The 7,087-nt window shown below is 32.9% G+C and overlaps 1 protein-coding gene across 2 annotated transcripts in view; it reads right to left on the minus strand.

Annotated features, from left to right (window-relative positions):
• Naaladl2 (N-acetylated alpha-linked acidic dipeptidase like 2) overlaps positions 1 to 7,087 on the minus strand; it is a 577,651-nt gene that overhangs the window by 117,138 nt on the left and 453,426 nt on the right. The gene's annotated exons all lie outside the window — the stretch shown is intronic.

A 7,087-nucleotide genomic window follows, 5' to 3' on the forward strand; every position in this document is an offset into this window, starting at 1 on the left:
AAAAAGAAGATCCAAATGACTGGAAAACTGGGATACTCAGAAGCAGTCAACTATTTTTACTAAATTTTCACTGATTCATTCATTGAAATTTTATTTATGGCAAAACTGTTATGTGTTTGGAATCAGCATAGGTGTGGAATGGTATGAAAGAGAAGTTGTCTGCCTAAAGAGAGATCAGAAGTTTATCTGTTAATACAATTTATTTGCACTGTATTTTCTTGTTTTTCAGTAGGTTTTTTTTTTTTTGGTCAGTACTGGGGATTGAACTCAGAACCCTGCGCTTGCCAGGCAAGCACTTATTCTACTGAGCCATCTCCCCGGGCCAATGTTTTTCAGTAGTTTTAAGCAGATTTTAAAATTTAGTTTAGAGATGCATTGCAGTTTTGTGGCACAAAAGAAAGTATGATAACTACACACATATCTAGGAAAGAATATTTATGTCAGATTTGCTTTGAAAAGAGAATTGTTTTTCAAAACATTATTTGTTAGTTAAAAGATGCAAGTTCCATATATGAGCCCTATAGAAAGAGATACATAAACTTTATAATCTTAAATATAGGACAAAATTATGCAGAAGGCAACCATCACTATGGTAATATTCTGGGTCAAAAGTGATAGATCTTCCTTAAAGTTGTTGGAAAGTCCTAGTAAACATTGCCTGATAAGCAGGCATGGGGTGTATACCTGTAATCTAGGCTGCATTACATAGAGAAAACTGTTCTTAAAAGAAGCCTAATAGAAAGAACTTGTATTTGATAGGTGAGTGGTCTACCTACTTGGTTTTCTAACAGAAATGACAAATATATTGTTTTGATATCTACACTTTGGAGAAATAAAATGATTTACATGACTTCAGGATAGTAAAACTCAGTCTGAAATTAAAATATTAATACATTTTGTAGTGTGACCTTATTTTAAAACAAACAAAAGCACTCTCAAAAACGCCATTTATTGTGTGCTCATACTTAGATCCTTGATCCTGCAAGTGTGAACCTCAACAACAAATTCAATATTTTGAACTTCACAAATAATGAGAAAACAAGCATGCTTCCTTTTTTTGATTCATTTTCTAAGAACTGAATGTCACTTAACTCAAGAAATTGAAGGGCTGGCCAAGATGCTCAGCAGATTAAAGTGCCTGCAAGCAGGCACAGGGGCCAGGGGTTTGATCCCCAGGCCTGCCATGCTGGTCACGCTCCTGGGGAATGCTGAAAGGGCAACTGAGACTGGGCATGGTGGTGCACACCTGTAATCCAGCTCTCGTAAGGCTATAAACAGGAGAATCAGTAGGAGTCTGACCTAGAAGTGAGGTCCAAACATCCTGTAGACCCTTCCCTAAAATACAAAAAAAAAAAGAAAGAAAAGAAATAGAAAAAAATAAGATATTAATAATGTAATAAATGTCTCATAATTTGATTATTGATAGGCAAAAAAAGTTATACTACTCTGATTAGATTACTCAAGTCTCTAGTAAATTTAATTGAGATACAGGAGCTGATTTGACTATTGAATTACATTCAATAACATGAAAAAGTAGCCTCTTATACATGCATCTTTGGTTAAGTAATACTGTTGCTAAACCTTCATACCCACACTGTGGTTACCCTTTATAGTTCTAAATTCCTTCATGTTTAACATCAGTACTCCAAAAGAGACTGAATATTTTGCAATAATACATTAACTATGTGAATCCTACCTGTCAATATTTTCTAAAGAACTATCGAAATTGGAAGAACTGAAATTAGTCCTCATCCTTGAAAATATTCAAACTTGCAGGTAAAGCAAGAGAAATATACATAAATAATGTTGCTCAGAGTACTATGGAACTTGGTTAAAATGACCAGGCTCTGAATTCTAAGTGGCAATTTGGACTGGAATTATGGAAAGAAGTTAAAAAGTATCATTGTGTGCTCAAAGAACTTTGATACAATGTATCTATGGTTTAGAACCTATTTTACTTCTCTTCAGCCTAGCTTTTTGATGGTATATGTGGTGCAGTTATCAAAGAAGGAGTTTTGTTTTTTGCTGCTCTTCCATGTACAATCATGCCACAGTGGTGGCTTTTTAGTAAATTCTAATGATGCAAATGATGGGAATAAACAAGAAAAGAGGATATAGATGAATGACCATTTTGTATCTGTGTATTCAAAATGGTTAGGATAGATATATAGTTACATTCTCTTAATTCAAGGAATAGAGGGATTTGTTCTAAATGTGTTTGCAAATAGAATATCATGTCTGAATCTTGTACAACAAATAACCACTAGGAAGGCAGTATGCAATGTGTTAATTATTGGAACTGTCCTACCAATTTGATTTGAAGCTGTCTCATTGCTATTTATTTCTCAATAAAATTATGGAAAAAATAAATTCTAATGAAACTTTTTAATTAGTTTATTTTTATTTTTATTTTTTATGTATTTGGTACAAGGTCTCGCTCTGCAGCTTGAACTTGTGGTGATCTCACTATTTTCAGCTTTCCCAGTGCTGGGATTAAGGACACAGTGGTCAGCTCAGTGTGCCTGGGGGCGGGGCCAGGATGTTATGTGGTGCCAGGGATTGAATACTGGTCCCTGCGCTTGCCTAAGCAGGTGCTTAGCCACCTGAGCTATCTCACTGGCCTAATTAGTTTATTTGAGGGAAATTATTTTATCTTTCTTCTAAGCCTTTGTATCATACTGAGTTTTGTACATGTTTTCTAACTTCCTGAATGATTTCTAATCTCCTATATTTGTTTTTAAAAAGTAATTAATGATTGTTTTGCTTCTATGTTCCCCATTTTTCTCCATTCTGTTTATATTTTCTCTCTCATTGTCTTCAGACTTTTTAGCTGCAGGTACATCAATTTCTGGAGATTTTTTCATCTTTATGCCTTCCATATCCTAAGCACTGTTCATTGCACATATTAATCATTTAGGTAAAGGTACTGAATTGGACATTTGTAAATTTTGCCTGTGGATTGAAAATTTTCTTTGATTTTTTGACCTATGCTAAGATAATTGTCAATACCTAAATAACAGAATCTATCCAATATACTGTACCTAGAGGCTTGCGAGATAGTCCAGTGGCATAAGTGTTTCCTATCAAGTGCAAAGTCCCAACTTCAAGCCTCTAGTACATTAAAAATATCTATCTATCTTGATATGCATGTGCAAATATAATATTTGACTTTTAAGTTTTTGTCTTCTGGCTAACCAGTTATATTTAGATTATGATTTTCTAAAACATTTTTATCTTTAAAACACTATTTAGAACATAAAGTTTAGGAAGATTCATAAATTGCATTTACACAACTCTAATCATACATACATATACTATACAGAAAAATTTACTTTAAAATGTGAATACAAATAACGTGTACTAATTTATTGTGTACTGCAAATTACTGTGATATTAAGTCCATATAACAAATGTGTTTAAAAATATTTTTATTATTGTAAATTAAATAAGGTTTAATAGGCTTACCCTTTCATGCACTGATCCTTAAACATATTTACATGTGAAACTGTTTCAAAAGTATTTCTTAATTGCTTCATTTTGAGATATCTCGATAGAAAAAGTTAAAATTGTAGCATTTCTATCCTATTTGAAATGCATGTTTGCACCTTTTTAAAATATCTAATTGCATTTTTAATATTGCTCTCAGTATCATATGTAAGAATGTAAAAATTGAACATTGCTGACACAAGTACTAAAATATACTTTTCTTGTGTTAACTAAACCACAACAGAGATGAAAATTATTACGTATGCCAAAGATGACATACTTTAGGTTCATTTTGATATTTACTAGGCTAATCCAAATGATAGGTATTTTTAGCTATGATGGAAAATGAAATATTAAAGGTTATACATGATGTTCTAGTAATAGCTTTATGGAATTATGAAATATTGTTATATATATCAAAGAGAGAACCAATTTTAGCAGTAACTAACCTTAAACTTCTCACATTATGAAGATAGTAGAATTCACTTACAAAACACATGGAAATTTAACTATTGTCATTTTTAAAATAATAATAAATTCTATTTTTAAGAGGTACATTTTTACTTCTTTTTGTTTTTATTGTTTATTGACTTTCCATTTAAATTTCCTATTAGACATTTAAACTAATCTTATGATATTTATATACAATGCATCCAGAGTGAGATGTTTGTGACAGGGTAGAATGCCACTGAATCATGCTTAGATAAAACACTGACATAGGCTTCCCTCTAGAAGTGAATAGACTACAAAAATACTTGATAACTGGGACTCAGTGGCTGTAAGAGAAAACTTTTCCACATGATTTGCTGTTTACTTCTAAGCCGTGTTTTTTCAAACAATATTTTTCCTCTTTAAATTTCCAGACTTACACTTAAATTGACTGACAAAGAAGTACCTGTTTTTTAACTTGTAAAAATATTTTTAATGCAGAAAGCAGCTGCATAATTGTCTCCCAGTATCGAGTGAATGACTGTATGTTGCTCTTCTAATATTTAAAGGTAAACTTTTCCTTAACTTGCAATTTTTGTATTTGCTTGTATTTCTTAACAGGATCCTATGTTCTTCTACATTTTCACTACTTTGTTATTTACCTGGATCTTAAATCACCTGAAGATCTCAATCAAGACCTTCCAAGATCTTAATCAGCTGAAATTTTAAATGTCCCATGGTCTTTGCAGATTTTGTGTAGTTTTACAATATTCATATTACACCATAATTCAGGTCCACGTGTGGTGGTGTGGGTTGTTTTAATGTTTTGTTTGGTTTTACTCTAAGTATGCATTGCCTTTCTCGCTGTTTCAAATATCAAGGAAAGTAGGATAACTGAGCTGGCATTTTTCTACTTCAGTTCCAATAGTTCAGTTTTGGCTTTTGGAGTTTTAGTCAATTACATATTTTTGAATGTTCACTGAGTCTCCATTAATGTATCTAATGCTAGTTTCTAAACATACAGGATTTATCTTAGTATTCAGGTGTTGCACTGGGAAGAGATGCATACAGGCAAAAAATTAGATGTAGCAGTGAATCATAAAATACTTGCTTTATTTGTAACACGTAACTCCACATTTTATCGATGCTTGCCATCGTTTTGTATTCAGGCAGTTATTTATGTGCCAGCAAATATACATTATGATATGCTATTCATCTGGAAATTGTTTTGAAAAGACAACATTCTATTTTGATGGTATAAAAGACAATGTTATAAAGCCCATTTCTTTGGAAACCAGTTTATTTAAATCTGTGCATTTCACACTGAATGATTTTTATGTTTGCCTGGGTAAAATACTTGTAAATATATCTTTTGTGACCACAGAGCTATAATTCTTTATTTTATGCTGCCTTAGAAAATGCCATTTTAAAAAAAATTTAGATTCCATTTATTATAATGAGTTTTATACTGTCTGACAGATGCATACAAATCAATTATTATGTGAAACTAGCAAGATTTGGCTTATTGAATAGAATCGAGCTGTGTTGCATAAAGCTTGACTGATAGTCTTACACACATTAGAGAAGTTTCCCAGGATGAGATGTTTCCTGTCTAGGCCTTTGTCAAGTTTATACTCGCAACAAACAATCTCAGACAAGAGAGGTGAACGGGTAGCCAAAAATAATGCTTTTCCAATTGTCTACTTTCCCCTCCCTGCATAGTGCAGATATGTCAAATGAGATTTTGTAGATGTGGTTAAAAATTTTGAAAAAATAAGGTTGTCCTTTTCTGTCTCTGCCTCCCTCTTTTTTCTTGATATAGAAGAAGGTAAAGAGCTAGGTAGAGGCACGAGATGATGGAACCAAAAGTCAGTCTGCTTGAGACAGACAGTCAGGGGCACAGAAAGGGAGTCTCGTAATTAAGAGCACTATTGAATAATATTTGCTGAGGAAATGCTAGCTCTCATTAATGACTGATAGGGTTTTCAGGATACCATTGGTACCCTGAGGAATTGTATGGGTGATAATCAAAACTCAAAGTACTTGCTTATTTCATGTTTCTGTAATATGAATCTCTTTCCAGTTTTTCTGGTTGCCTGGAAACTGTAAGTTTAAAGACTGGATTTAAAAAGTTTATAGCTATTCATAGTTTTTGTAGATGTAGGTTACTTCCAGAGAGCATTCTCAGTCTTAGCTCTGTCGCTATTATAAGGATTTTGAATTTATTTCCGGAATTTTAAAGTATAACAATTAAAAAAAAGTACAGCAATTACATTTCTATTTTGTATTTACCATGATTTTTTTTGTTGGATTTAATGTTCATTATCAGATACTTCAGCTTGATTTAGACCTGTCTCAGATTCTGAAGCAACACGTGCAAAACTTGCACGAGACTTTATCAAGTATTCTGACAATCGGTATGTGACGTAATATGGGCGCACATGCATGGATGTAGATTTTCTTTGCATTTAGGCATATTCACTGACAGCAGTAACTCAAATTTGAAGCATGCTTCAATTTCAGTAACCGTGTTGATTGTTGACAACAGTTTCTGTGGTTCTGCAGCAAGCCATAAGGTGCTAGCAATGATGAACAATGATGGGAAGCTAAGAATATGTATTTGTAACAAATAAAATGAAAATATTTAGTCTGTATTTTGCACACATGGAATATATTAGAATAAATTGATTTAGATAATTAAATTTTGCTGAAATATATCTATGGTCTTACTGTAATATGGGAATTTATTTAGATTTTTTAAAGACAGAGCAAATAATGTCAATTATTCTTTCTTCTGACATGTGAAAATAATTAGCCAATAACAACTTTGACACCTGCAAACATAGTTACAGGGAGGTACAATTAACTCTGTTGTACCTATGTCTTGAATACTGCAGAAAAAGCAGTGGTTTTTGAATGTTTGAAATGATGATACACGAGGAACCCTAAAAACAGTAGTAGAGGAATGACTGGGGTTAGTGCCAAAGTTCACCTTTTGCTGTAAGGAGACAAAAAGAAAGACATTAGAAAACAGCAAAGAGAGAAAGCAGTGGTGGCTTGGGGCCAGGTAGGTAGCTTATTAGAATAAGTGCTTCACTGGCCAGGGCAAGGGCCTGAGTTCTATCCCCAGTTCCACAAAAACAACAACAACAACAACAACAACAAAAAGTGG

This window comes from Octodon degus, unplaced genomic scaffold, assembly GCF_000260255.1.
Source record: "Octodon degus isolate 3935 unplaced genomic scaffold, OctDeg1.0 scaffold00055, whole genome shotgun sequence".
Taxonomy (NCBI): Eukaryota; Metazoa; Chordata; class Mammalia; order Rodentia; family Octodontidae; genus Octodon; species Octodon degus.